The 13,427-nt window shown below is 44.0% G+C and overlaps 1 protein-coding gene across 1 annotated transcript in view; it reads right to left on the minus strand.

Annotated features, from left to right (window-relative positions):
* Positions 1 to 12,970, minus strand: part of TPRA1 (transmembrane protein adipocyte associated 1) — a 102,155-nt gene extending 89,185 nt beyond the window's left edge. The window contains exon 1 of the mRNA XM_086939279.1: positions 12,765 to 12,970. The gene's annotated coding sequence lies outside the window, so the exon portion shown is untranslated. The remainder of the gene's footprint in view (positions 1 to 12,764) is intronic.
* Positions 12,971 to 13,427: the final 457 nt, after the last annotated feature.

Consider the following 13,427-nt stretch of genomic DNA (forward strand, 5'->3'; position numbering starts at 1 on the left):
GTGGTGCCGAGTGGTGCTGTGGTGGTGCCGAGTGGTGCTGTGGTGGTGCCGAGTGGTGCTGTGGTGGTGCCGAGTGATAATGTGGTGGTGCGGAGGGGGTGAGAGTGCGTGAGAGGGTGAGAGAGGGTGGGGGTGTGAGGGTGTGTGAGGGTGAGAGGGTGTTTGAGGGTGAAAGGGTGTGTGAGGGTGAAAGGGTGTGCGAGAGTGAGAGGGTGTGTGAGGATGAGCAGGTGTGTGAGGGTGAAGGGGTAAGTGAGAGGGTGGGTGGGGGTAAGTGACGGTGGGTGAGGGTCAGGGGTGCGAGGGTGGGTGAGGGGGTGTGCGAGGGTGCCGAGTGGTGCTGTGGTGGTGCTGAGTGATAATGGGGTGGTGCTGAGTGATAAGGATGAGGGAGTGTGAGGTTGAAGGGGGTTTGAGGGTGAGGGTGTGTGAGGGTGAGGGTGTGTGAGGGTGAGGGTGTGTGAGGGTGAGGGTGTGTGAGGGTGAGGGTGTGAGAGTGGGGTGTGTGAGGGTGAGGGGGGGTGAGGGTGAGGGGGGGTGTGCGAGGGTGAGGGGGTGAGAGGGTGTGTGAGGGTGAGGGGGTGAGAGGGTGTGTGAGAGAGTGTGTGAGGGTGAGAGGGAGGGTGAGAGGGTGTGTGAGGGTGAGCGGGTTTGTGAGGGTGAGCGGGTGTGTGAGGGTTAGCGGGTGTGTGAGGGTGAGAGGGTGTGTGAGGGTGGGTGGGGGTAAGTGAGGGTGAGAGGGTCGGAGAGGGTCAGGGGTGCGAGGGTGTGTGAGGGTGAGGGGGTGTGTGAGGGTGAGGGGGGTGTGTGAGGGTGAGGGGGGTGTGAGAGGGGGTGTGAGGGTGTGTACGGGTGAGAGGGGGTGTGAGGGTGTTTGAGGGTGAGTGAGGGTTGTGCACAGAAGAGACGAGTAGGGTGAAAAATGGAGCCATTGCTGGGACTTTTCTGGTAAAATACTTGATGAGAACCCAGGCCAGTATAATGCTGTCTTCTGCGTGCAAGTCTGTGAAGTCATGGTGTATTCGGCAGTGGTGCAAGTACGGTGAAAAACGGAGCCATTGCTGGGACTTTTCTGCTCGTAACTCCCCCCCCCCCCAAAAAAAACTCTTGGCATTGCTGTGGCGGGGGAGGAGGGGGGGTGCGCGGGAGCTGCAGCCTTTGAAGACTGATGCCTAGCGCTAGGCAGACAAATGGTGGGGAGCGATATGCACGCGGGGGATACCAGAAACTAACCACTGAAATCTCATTCAAAGAATGAAGCAGTGTGCACAAATAAGAGTGAGCAACCCTGCAGCAGGTAGTTTGACATGGAAGCAAATTAACATGCTGTAGGGTGAAAATATTTCTTGTGAAGAATCATGCTGTTTCCCCTAGTTATTCGAAAAATTGACTATAATAACATACTGCTTATTAATTTATAAAATGAAGTTAGAATATTGTAAACTAGGTGTTATGAGTTCATATTATTTTAGGTCGTGTTCCGGAGTTTTAAAACAAATATACATAAAACTAACTAATAAACCAACATGCGCATTGTTGTCGCCGCTAATCGGCTCCTGCTGCTAAAAAACTATTTCTCGCTTTCATTACCATTATATAAACTTGCTATTCAGAGCGCACTTCCAATGAATGAAATGTATATGTTCACATTGCAAGCCTTTAGGCTATTGCTATTCTAAGTGAATACATAAATCAATACACTGAGCATCGCTGTTTCATCACGTGAAAGTGAAGCATCAGTAGCAACAGATCGCCAGCTGTTTTCCACATAACGCAGAGACAAGGGGCTGGAATCGGTCTAGCGTGTTTTAAGTAGCCGTTTCGTTCTGCATGGTTGTTCGTGTTTCAGAAATAGTCTGTGCATCTCGCACTGCCGAAATACTGCAGACTGGCGGTTCATTTCAAGGAGATGGGATTACACATGGAACGAAAACATCCTGCCTTCAATGGCTGCGTGCTGATTTCCTTTCTCATGGCGTGGGCGGCAGTTTTAGGTCAGATTCGCTATCCTATTTTGGAGGAAATTGAGAAAAACTCCTATGTGGGAAACCTTGCTAAGGACTTGGGAATCAGCGTGAAGGAGCTGTCGGAGCGCAGCGTCCGGATTGTTTCCAGAGGTAAGACGCAGCCCTATCATTTCAGTTCACGAGCGGCCATTTGTATGTGACTGAACCGATAGATCGTGAAGAGATATGTGCACATACCATTGTCTGCTTATTATATTTTCAAGTAATCGCCCGCAACCCTGTGACCTTTTACCGAGTTGAAGTGGAAATTCATGATATTAATGACAATGCACTCAGGTTTCCAAAGGATGAGTTGGTTTTAGAAATTAGTGAGATAGGTGCTCCGGGGACACATTTCCATCTCCCAAAAGCCAGTAACCCAGACACTGATGTCAATGCTGTTCATGCTTATCACCTCAGCGACAGCGCCTATTTCAAGACAGAAAAATGCAGAGAAAGATGGGTTAGGTGGTTTAAGGGAGAGAAATGTTGAGCGTAGTGCACGGGGGCGTGAAAAGAGCCGAGGTGTTTACAAGGAGAAACTCGAAGTGAAGTGAATAATTAGGGGAGGAGAAATGCCGGCCTGAGGCAGAGTGCACGCTGGGGGAAGCTTCAAATGGGAGGGAGGCTGGTGGCTTTGTGCACGCGCTTTTTTACACGGGCACTGCATGCAATCGCCTGATGGATAAGCTCTGGTTAAGCCCAAATATGTCTCGACATCTGCAATGCGCAAGCGCATTGGCAGAGGTCGAGCCCTAAAAATATGGGTACCCACATTGTCCCCACATTCTACCTTTGATTACTTTTAAAAGCTTTGAATAATTTAATTGTATAAACACAAACAGAAACCTGTCAGTCGCCATCTTTTGAAGAGGATCTTTGGCTGCTAAACTGCACCCAGGTCATGAGTGAAATCTTCAGTTAACAGAAAGGTTGAGTGGCGAGACACAAGTTCAAATGTACAATGGGAAATTGGAAAACACAAGTCCCAGCCTCCTTTGAACCTGGCTCCTACACACTGAAACAATCTTCATTAAGATATATACTGGACGATTCCATGTTCTTTCAGGGGAAAAAACCTGAACACCCACCTCTGCAAAATGTACCTGTGAATCTACATGAACGCTCATGCACCGTTTTTTATTTCTCTTCAGCTTTCTACCAAACTTTCCTTTCACTACCCCTCCCTCTTTCTTTTCTTTATATCAAGGCAGTCTATTAACTCACACTTGTTCCCAAATATATTTCACTTTACTTGTAAAGTGCTTGGTTGCTCAGGTGGCTAGGTACGTGCTATATAAATACATCTAATCATAAAGCAAATAATCAAATAAGTTGTGGTATGCAACATCTTGTTTGCTAAAATCCCACGTTTGGGCTTGAGGTGTTACAGGATCTGGAGCCACATGGCAACCTTGGCATTCAGCAATCACAGCTGGGTTCCACCCACTTTGGGGCTCATCAGCTTCATATAGTAATGTTATTAGGAAGTATCACTGTTATAGCCTACAATATTCTGTTAGTATGGCATCACAGTGCCTTCGGTAGTCTGACTTGGCAAACATTTGCCACATTTGTACAGTACACGGTCAGCAATTAATGTGGCCTAGGAGTGCTGCCTGCTCTCCGATGGAGCCTCTGGTCATGATTCTGGAGTTTTCATCACAGGCTGCAGTCTGAGTCCACCTGTGATAATATGTCCTGAGTATTTTGCTTTTTTTTAAAAAAATTGTTGAGAGTTCATATAAGCATAGCAAACAGTACATATCACTTTAATTTAAAATTTAAGAGAAACTATAAAATACATACACAACAAGGTAAAAATGTGGCACATAAGTACTAATGCTGGGAGAAGATATTTCTTATAAAGTGCAAAGTGCATATTCCTTATAAGGTGCAATGTGCATTGAACAATAGAATATAATAGAGAAACCTGTTAGCATTTAAAAACACTCCAGAATTAATCATATTTTTTGATTGCCCCGGACCTTAGTGCATATTTTCTTTCCCTTCCCTGAACTTTTAGTATTTTAGCTTTCCAAGCATTAAAAGTCGGTACTCTATCTGTTTTCCTCAGTTGTAGAATAAGTGATCTTGCTACCAGGGATACAATAAATAGTAACTCATCATAGGGAGTGGATTTAAGTGAACAACCTATAAACCGCAATTGATTTGTTAATAGAAATTTGGGTATCTATAGTGTTTCTACAGTATTTTTCGATATCTTTCCAGAATTTCTCTATTTCAGTACATTCCCATATGCTTCCAATTACCCTTTTCTTCGCACCGAAAACACTTATCCTCTACTTGGGGGTATACTTTGTGAAGGAACGAAGGTGTTCTATAGATTAGCCATTTAGAAAAGAATTGCATCTGTTTGAAGTTAGCACCTCGGAATAATGATCTATTAAATTTATTAATTTTATCCCAAGTGGATCTGTTAATCTCCATATCTTCTCGCTTTCTCCACCTGTCTCTTGCTTTATCATATGCCGTACCTGATCTATCTTCATCAAAAATGTTGATCCAAGTGCTAATCTTCCTCTGTGTCTGGCTGTTTAATGCTTCACTTGTATATATGTTTTATAGAATAGATTATCTATATCTAATTCTCTCAAAAAGGCATGAAAGCTAATAAACGACTATTTTAAAATTGTATTTGAATGCTGAATTTCTTTTTCTACTTCTTCCCAGGATTTCGAACTATTACCTAGGACAAAATCCTGAATCTTCACAAAGCCATTATCCCCCCAAAGTCTCAGAATGTTTTTATCCATAATACGCTTCTCACCTATACTCAGATTCATTAAACTAGTTGAACCATTCGTTCTGGGAATATCAAATTATTTCAGGAGTTGTTTTTTTGTTTGAATAGTCATTGTATAGACTTATATCGAACCTTCTTTGGGTATTTGGTCACTCTTACTGGGTCATTAACCTTAAGTTCAATTAAGATCTTTCTCATAAAAAAAATTCTGCCTCATTGTTGTCTAGGAAGAAAAACCTAACGCTGTGGTGTGCAAAAGTTGCATAGTAATAGTCTCTAATGTTTGGAAGTGAGAGATCGCCCTCTGTGATCGAACAATTCAAAGTGCTGAGTGCCAACCTTGGAGTCTTATTTGCCCATAAAAAAGAAAGAACACACCATCCACTTCCTTAAAAAAAGAAGCCTGAATTGCACATGGAGATGCACTGAAGAGAAAATTAAAAAGTGGTAAAATAGACATGCGAATTAAAGCTACCCGGCCCATTATTGATACTGGGAGTTGATTCCAGCGAGATAGTTGGAAACTACTGCTTTTTAATAATGGCATATAATTTAGGGCATACAGATCTTCCAACTTTTCTGTTATATAAATTCCCAAATATCTCTTAGGGACCGTATTGTATGTCTGCCTGAATTCTGCTAATAAAGTGTCTGGAGTGTAATTACATAAAATGATTTCAGTTTTATTTGTATTTATCTTATAGCCCCCCAATTTCTGAAAATCCCCCATAAAAATTACAATTTCCAACTGACTCGAAGACTCAGGATTTTAAAAAAGCATAATGTTGTCAGCGTAAAGTTTTATATTCGTCATTCCAGGTATTGGTGCCGTATGGGCCATTTTCCCCCTAATTGCAATACCTAGAGGCTCAATAAATAGGGCAAATATATTTTCCTTTCTTCAAAATGCTAACTACCACTGCCATACGGAATGATTCTGGTGGTAGCCCACCTTGAAGTAAGTGGTTAGCTAATATCAAGAACTCACTCCGTAATGTTCCTGAGAATATCTTAAAATATTCCCCGGGGATGCCTTCCTCCCCGGTAGCTTTACCGCTAGGCAGGGTGCTTATTACCTCATCCAATTCTACCTTTGCAAACTCCTCTATTAGTAAGTTTTTATACTCATTTCCTAGTTTTGGAATTCGTAGTTCAGCTAGAAAGTCACGAACTGTTTCACTTGCTGCTTGTTTATAAGTCTGATAGATTCCCGCATAGTGTTTTAAAAACATCTCTCCTATAGCTGCAGTAGTTTTCGCATGCGTTTTAGTAACTGGGTCCTAGAGATGGTCTATTCTATTACGTACTTGATTTTCTTTGGCTTGCCAAGCTAGGAGTCTCCATTTATATTTGCTTTCTTCATAAAGCTTCTGAGAGTATAGACTGCTAGCCGCATCGCCTAAGTCGTAATAGAATTCCCTCATTTTTTTTTCGCTTCCGATACCGGAGTATTTTATTGTGGTTCACCTCTGATTCTGAGGTGCTGTATAACACCTGTGAGGGAGGACACATACCGTTTGAGAATAATAATCCACTGGTAGACACTGCAATCAAATAGTGGTTTTCTAATGGGAAATGAATAAAGCTGACAAAAATGAAACACTGTGGCAGACCATAAACATTTTCAACGCACACAAAAAATTGACATCAATTGAAAAACAAGCACTAACCATAACAATAGGTCTGACATAACTGAAAGAGCCTTTTCAATTTCCGATGTGTTTAAGCACTCAACAAGTCATCGTACATTCACTATGTCACTCATCCTTACACTTATACATCCACCCACTGTCTTATTCATGCGTTCACCCACTTGACACAACTGCAAAAAAAAAAAAAACTATTCCAGTCACACAAACACCTAGAGGGTACAGAGATAAATTAAAAGACTTGCGAAAAAGACAACATTTTGCCATCTAAACGTGGCAGACATATGCTTGCAATACAAAAATAATGTTAAATATAGAAATGGGAGCCATCTTGTAATGGCATTGTCATGCCTCGAAAAAACATAAAAATGTTACTAGACCTGCAGTTTGAGTAACTTCAATAATCTATTCAACCTAACTGTAATGTACTTGACCTGTAAACTGTTCTTGTAATCATTGGCAAATATTTTATTTTACAAAGTCGCCATTTTCACATGAGTGTGACTTCAAATATGTGAGTTCAGCAGTTCTACTGTACAAAATAAAACTCTTTTGTTTGATTAAATTTTTTGTTTGATTAAATTAAATGTTTGCTTTATGTGTAATAAGACTCTAGCCCCATATAGGGTACACATGATCCGTTACTTGCCTCTCAGTTTACTAATAGCATTGCCATCAGGGGAGGGGCAGGAGTGCTCTCAGTTCATGTTTAAACACTCACTTTTAATATATATATTTCTAAAAAATTATGTGGAAGCACACTGTCATTTAGAGACAGTAAATTTCCAAGAAATGGCCAAAAACCTTCCCGCTACTTTGCAGCTTTACTGATGAAACTATATAGTGTATGAACAATAATCTGTGAAAATTCGGTCTCAGAAATCCTATTTGTCATTTGCACATCACCACGTAAAGTGTTCTGAACTGTCTTTCATCCTATTAAAACATTTTTTTTCATCACACAGAAGTAAAAAAAAAAAAATGGGCTTACACAACTACTGAAATTATTTTGAAACATTTGTACAGGAGACTTATTAGCTATTTAACCCGTTCCGTGCTCGTGACAGAACCACTCCGTCACAAGCCATGGGCGCTCTGTGCTGGTGACGGAGTGGTTCCGTCACGCCCCTGCGGCCACGCCCACGCTGCATCAATTCTACGCCTGTGCGGCTGAATTGATGAGCGGGCGGGGCTGTGACGGAACCACTCCGCCATGAGCACAGCCTGCCCGTGGCTGGTGACGGAGTGGTTCCGTCACAAGCATGGCGGCGCCGCGCGAATCCCCCCCGCCCCCCCTCCACCCAACGCCGCGGCGGAATTACTGCAGCGGCCAAGGGTTTAAATGCATGTTAGGAAAAACCTGATACTCTCCTCTGGGATCCCAATTTTGAACTTTACTATGCATCGGCACAGCGGATGGCTTGGCTTTGCTCTGCTACCTGTCTGGCGCTGCCTATTGTTGAGTGGTACTACACAATGTGAGCATTTACACTTGGCTTTCCCACCCTCCATCCACCGTGGACACGAAACGGCCCAGATGGTGGCGGCCTGCACTTGCTGGCATAGGTTTGTGCATCTTAGGGGTTCCCACCCACCACTCCCATACTCGCCGGTGATTGCCATGTGGAAACTGCTGGGATTGCAAGCGATGACGCGCACTGACAGGGGTAACTGGAGGGACGCAGGCATTGAACAGCTGAGGGGCCTCTATCTCAAGTGTACAGTCATGCCCTTTCAGGACGTCATGGATACCTACTGCTTGACTGCAGGCCAGTTCTTAATCTTTTACACTATACGTGTGTTGCAAGCTGCCTCAGGTGGCGGGAGGACAAATCTCCTACCTCAGCAGTTTTGCATATGCTGTTGTCCTCCAACGTCACACCACATGGCATCACCACTCTTTATATGGCACAACAGGACATTCCATCAGACCGCGCAGCGGATGTGCGTGCCAGGTGGGATGCAGTTCTAACGCAGCACCTGTCAGAAGGGGCCTGGTCCAAGGCAATTCAAATGGTCAAAGGGGTATTCCACAACCCTAGATTTCGGTTCACATAGTTCAAATATGTCCATCAGGCCTACCTTACCCATCAGAACATCAAACACGTTTCCAATGTTCTCCCCTGCCTGGCCCACTGCATGTTACAAGAGTAGGGTTCTACTATACGGTATAGGACTGCTTAGTGTTATAACCTATTTAGCATAAGGTGACCGCAACAGTGTTGGTAACACACACCCTGGCACCAACGCCTTCTTCCTGCCTGCTGGGCCTTCTGTACAAAAGGTGATAAAGAACTTGCATAGGTTTATCGACCTCACCTTTGCCTTGTTCAAGCTCTAGGTGGCCATGGCTTGGAAGAAGCCAGTCCCATCTGATCTCCAGCGCTTGCTCCGTGACCTGTTGACATGGACTCGAGCAGAAGCTCACACCCTCCCATGGCTCCCCATGCGTGGGATTTCCCAAACCGGTGGCGAGTGCTGGGAGACTTTCCTACTTAATGTAGAAGCCAAAAATGATGTGCGCTCCCCCTGAGCCTACACTTACGCACACACCACTCATGATGATGCCTGCTGACACACAAAAGGATAAGTGCCTCCCATACACCGCGTGAGGACTACTAGTTCCTGCGGACAACCGATCAGTACATCATACACTCCCCAGCACTCATGACTGACCCTCCCAAATCTATTGTGTCTCCATCTCCTGTCCCTTCCTAGACTGAGCCCCCCTTGCCCCCATCCACAAGTGACTGTTTATAGGTGCTATTTTCTCTCGACACTTGATTGGCGCCACTCTGGACTGTTCTTCCTCCACTTCTCACATCTGGACTCCTCACATCTTCTGTCTCATGAGCTTGTTCGTTATGTTAAAGAAAATTTTGATTGGTATAACTGTGTCTATTATTGCAATTTACATCATGTGGCGCTGTTTTTATTAGACAACAAGCGGCCTACACATGCGTTGCATGTTGCCGCAATTCTCTGTCTGCTGTGATGTCTGTTTCACTTTATGCATAAAATCAAATAACGACATTTAAAATAAAAAAGGAAAAACATGATACCCTGCAGTCTTTCATTTCACACTTAGTACAGTAGTTCAGACAGTTCACTTTAGAAAATCCTCGAACTCTGCAGTAAGAGAAGGAAAAGTAATTGTAAACTGACTTTTGACCTTGGTCTTTGAAACTAGAGCAAATGTGACAAAATTTAAAGGCATCTTTATTGCTCCTTAACTTTCTCTCTAAACAGAACACCTGTTCTTTGTCAACTCACCAGAACGGGCAAGTAGGTCCTAAATAAATCCCGACCTGATAAAATCTGACTCGCCATAGCAAGAGGCCAAGTAGATTTTTGATGGGTGTAATCATTAAATACACTATGGGTCTCGGGGGGAGGGGGGTGGTAGCACAATGGCACACTGCCTTCGCTGCTAGGCACCCGCTTGGTACCTGCGCAATCCTTTGTGTGACCGGACCCCGATGGGGTCCGGTCACATGAGGGATTGCGCAAACCCATGGTGTATTTAATGATTACACCCCACAGTAAACTTGGGCAGCACCCGCTCGGTACCTGCACAATCCCTCGTAGGACCGGACCCCATCGGGCTCCGGTCACACGAGGGATTGCGCAGGTACCGAGCGGGTGCCTAGCAGCGAAGGCGGTGTCCCATTGTGCTACCACCCCCTCCCGAGACCCATGGTGTATTTAATGATTACATCTCACAGTAAACTCAGTTCCACTCTACATGAGGTCCTAGTAAACTCGGTTCCTCTCAACACGAGGTCTATTAAAACGATTTTTGTTTTAATATTTTTCACATTTATAACCTATGGTCAGGGTAGGCCTTAGCGTGCCCACAATGCCTAGGTTCACCTCTTTCCGGTCCTGACGAATGCCTCATTAATGATTACACATAGGCAGAAACATGTTGACCAAACACTAGTGGATATTGCTGAACAATTTATTCAGCTCTTATTTCCCACACAATGTTTTTATACATGTCTCAGGGTTCGAAAAATTCACTCGACCGCTCGCATTTGCCAGTCAGATTAATTCAGGACGAGCTATTTTTAGGTCCTAATCGCCCTTTCTGACGAGTCGGAAGACAAACTGCCACTTGGCCTCTGAAAGCAGAGGAAATGTGACAAGATAGCAAGATTGCTCATTCATTGCTCACAAAGCAAATGAGCAATAAAAATGTTTTTAAATCTTGTTAACTTGTCACATTTGGATCAGCTTTCAGAGTCAGAGGTCATGTGCATTTTAGTTAGGTCGAGGAGATTTTGTACGTTACTAGACTTACAGGTCTAGTGCATATTTTATGATTTTTCGAGCCCTGTGTCTGATTGACTATTAATAAAATTTATTTTTTGCCACAATCAAGACATTTTTAAACTCATTTTCACTTCCACTGAACACACACAAAAAACAGCTACGCAGTAATTTGGGCGTAGAAGCACACCAGGGTGGCATTCGACCTCTCCTGGTGGGGCCAGATGATGAAACATGTCACCAACCAGGTTGGTGAGTGAGGCCGGATTATATCCAGCACCAACTCAGGGCTACTTTATCGATCATAAACTTTCTTGCAAGGCAGACATTAGACAAACATGAAAATTGCTAATTTGTATAAAGTTACAGTGGGCAAAACAATATAGTCAACTCAACCCCAGAGGCTTATCTGAGGGGTTTACTAAAATCTTTGCTTATTAATCAATATGTGAGATTCCATGTAGCAAAATAGCAGACTACAACCTTCAAGATAGTGTCATACAATCCACCCTTAAACTTTTATTGATTGTAATAAATTGCTTTCACAACAAATAAGTTAGAGGTAGGCCTATTATCTTTGTTGCAATTTTCTATTATAAACACGAGACCTATTGCATCTAGCATAAAGTTTCTTAATGCACCAATCAAGCACATAGCATTTATTATTGGCATGATATTAAACCAACTGAGGTCTCCATCATTGGATATAGGCGGCCAACCATAGGGCACACACATAAAATTACAAATACATACTGAATTTCAGTTGGCCAAAAAAATACAGCCCCTCTGAAAAGGGCATAGCAAGGATTATTACATTGCCCATCTTCAATTCCAAGTGCTCGTCAGAGGCGTAACTAGTACCAAAATTCTTGCTTACAAGAGTAATCTATGAGAGTTCCTGTAACAAAATATCTGTCTGCAGCATTTAACCTAATGTTCGCACAATATAGAAACACTGAAACAGAAGTAATTTTAAAAAATAGTAAATTTTTAGCATGTTTCTGGGTTTTCTCGCTTACCACAGTTGTAGTAGTGACAGGGTGGCATTGTATGTGTTTGGTGTAATGACAGAGTTTTCGATGTAGGGTTTAGTGATGGTTCCTAATAGACTAGCAGGAAGACAACTATGGGTTCTAATAGACCTAGACTACCTGCTTCAAGTGTTGCCTGGTGCCTTTTAGTTATGATTTACCTCGTTGACACGGGTCTTCCTGGCATGCAACATTACTGAAACTACAGATCATCACGGATGAGATTTGAACAAGGTGCCTGTAAGGGCACTGGCTGTGGGAGAACAGGAGGTTGTGCTGGAGGCCATGAGGGAGGTGTAGTGGAAGACCTTCTTGTGAAGGCGACAGCATTGCAGTAGCAGAGGGGACAGTCTTGGTGCAAGGGGGGACCGCATGTTCCAGACCTGGGTTTGACTTTACTTAATACACCTTTGAGCAAATATGCTACGGAGCAGAGAGGACCTAAATACAATGATTTGTGGCTGTCCCTATGTGAAGCTGACATATTATAAAGTTTCCAGGGATGCCAGGCATTTACCAGGACCTCAGTGGGGGAGGGTGCGAAGGGACAAGTCGTGTAATTTCCTGTGATCACGGGACAGTGGAAAGTGTCACATGATATCACCATTCTGCTAATTATTAGTTCAAAAACATGAAACACCCTCTCTCTCTTTGGTCACAGAATCCTGTCAAGGGTGCTACTGTAATGTCACCAGCCTATCCTCCCAACTGTACCACTATCTGCAGGGGGTGGAAAGTCCCTGTCACTCCTGGTATCCATAGGGGCCTAGGTAGTGGGTGTCATTTCCTCTCTGCGGGCAGGGAGCCCCCAGTCTCTCCGTCTTCCAGGAGTTGGGAAATGCACATTTCAACCTCGGGAGACATGTAGATGACGTTTGAAGACGGTACTCCTTGCTCGTAGACAGAGTGACTGCCCACCCCTGTCATCCCATGTCAATGCCGCAGCAGACAACAGTGCAGACAGCACACAGACCTCAGTTACAGGGAGTTGTAAGGCTGCTGCCTTGTTTATACGTGAGTTGCAGCTACGATCCAGTACCTGAGCCTCTGCGGGGCGCCCCTCTCACGGCCAGTCTTCGCCCTCCATACACAGCAGCGGGAGCAGGAAAAACCAACACCATCCGCCAGAGCTCAGCGGGTGCTCGATAGCTCGGCACTCAACAGCATCAAAACAGCTCGGCGATCTACTCTACAACCTTCGGCATCGGCACTCCACCAGACCGGCTTTAGTCCACCCTTTGTGTCAATGACATGGTTTTAGGCGTTTCGTTTTGTAATCTTCTCGAACCATTCCCCCCAATTTATAGATCATGACCAAGCGCAGGCTTTCGATTTTCAGACATAACAGCTGATTATTTAAATCAAAAATGTAGGTAAAATGTGGCAAGAGATACGCGTACAATGTTGCATTTTTTTGTTGAGAATTAAAATATGAAAATCCATATTCAGTGAACGACATATTAATTCTGTGATTTAGTTTAAAAACAAACTGATTTCCAGGACATAATACTGAATTGTAGACTCCAAAGACCGAACCGTTAACCATTTGAAGATGGCAAACTAGCTACAACGGCATCTAAGTGGGCATGCGCCAGTCGATCGTTTTCTCAAACGGCCTGTTCGTAGTACCCACCTACTTTGACAGTATGCATAAAATTAAATGTACTGCGCATGTCCGGTCTAGGTAGGTGGAGCTGACGCC

The sequence above is a fragment of the Lissotriton vulgaris genome, chromosome 9 (genome assembly GCF_964263255.1).
Source record: "Lissotriton vulgaris chromosome 9, aLisVul1.2, whole genome shotgun sequence".
In the NCBI taxonomy this organism is placed as follows: Eukaryota; Metazoa; Chordata; class Amphibia; order Caudata; family Salamandridae; genus Lissotriton; species Lissotriton vulgaris.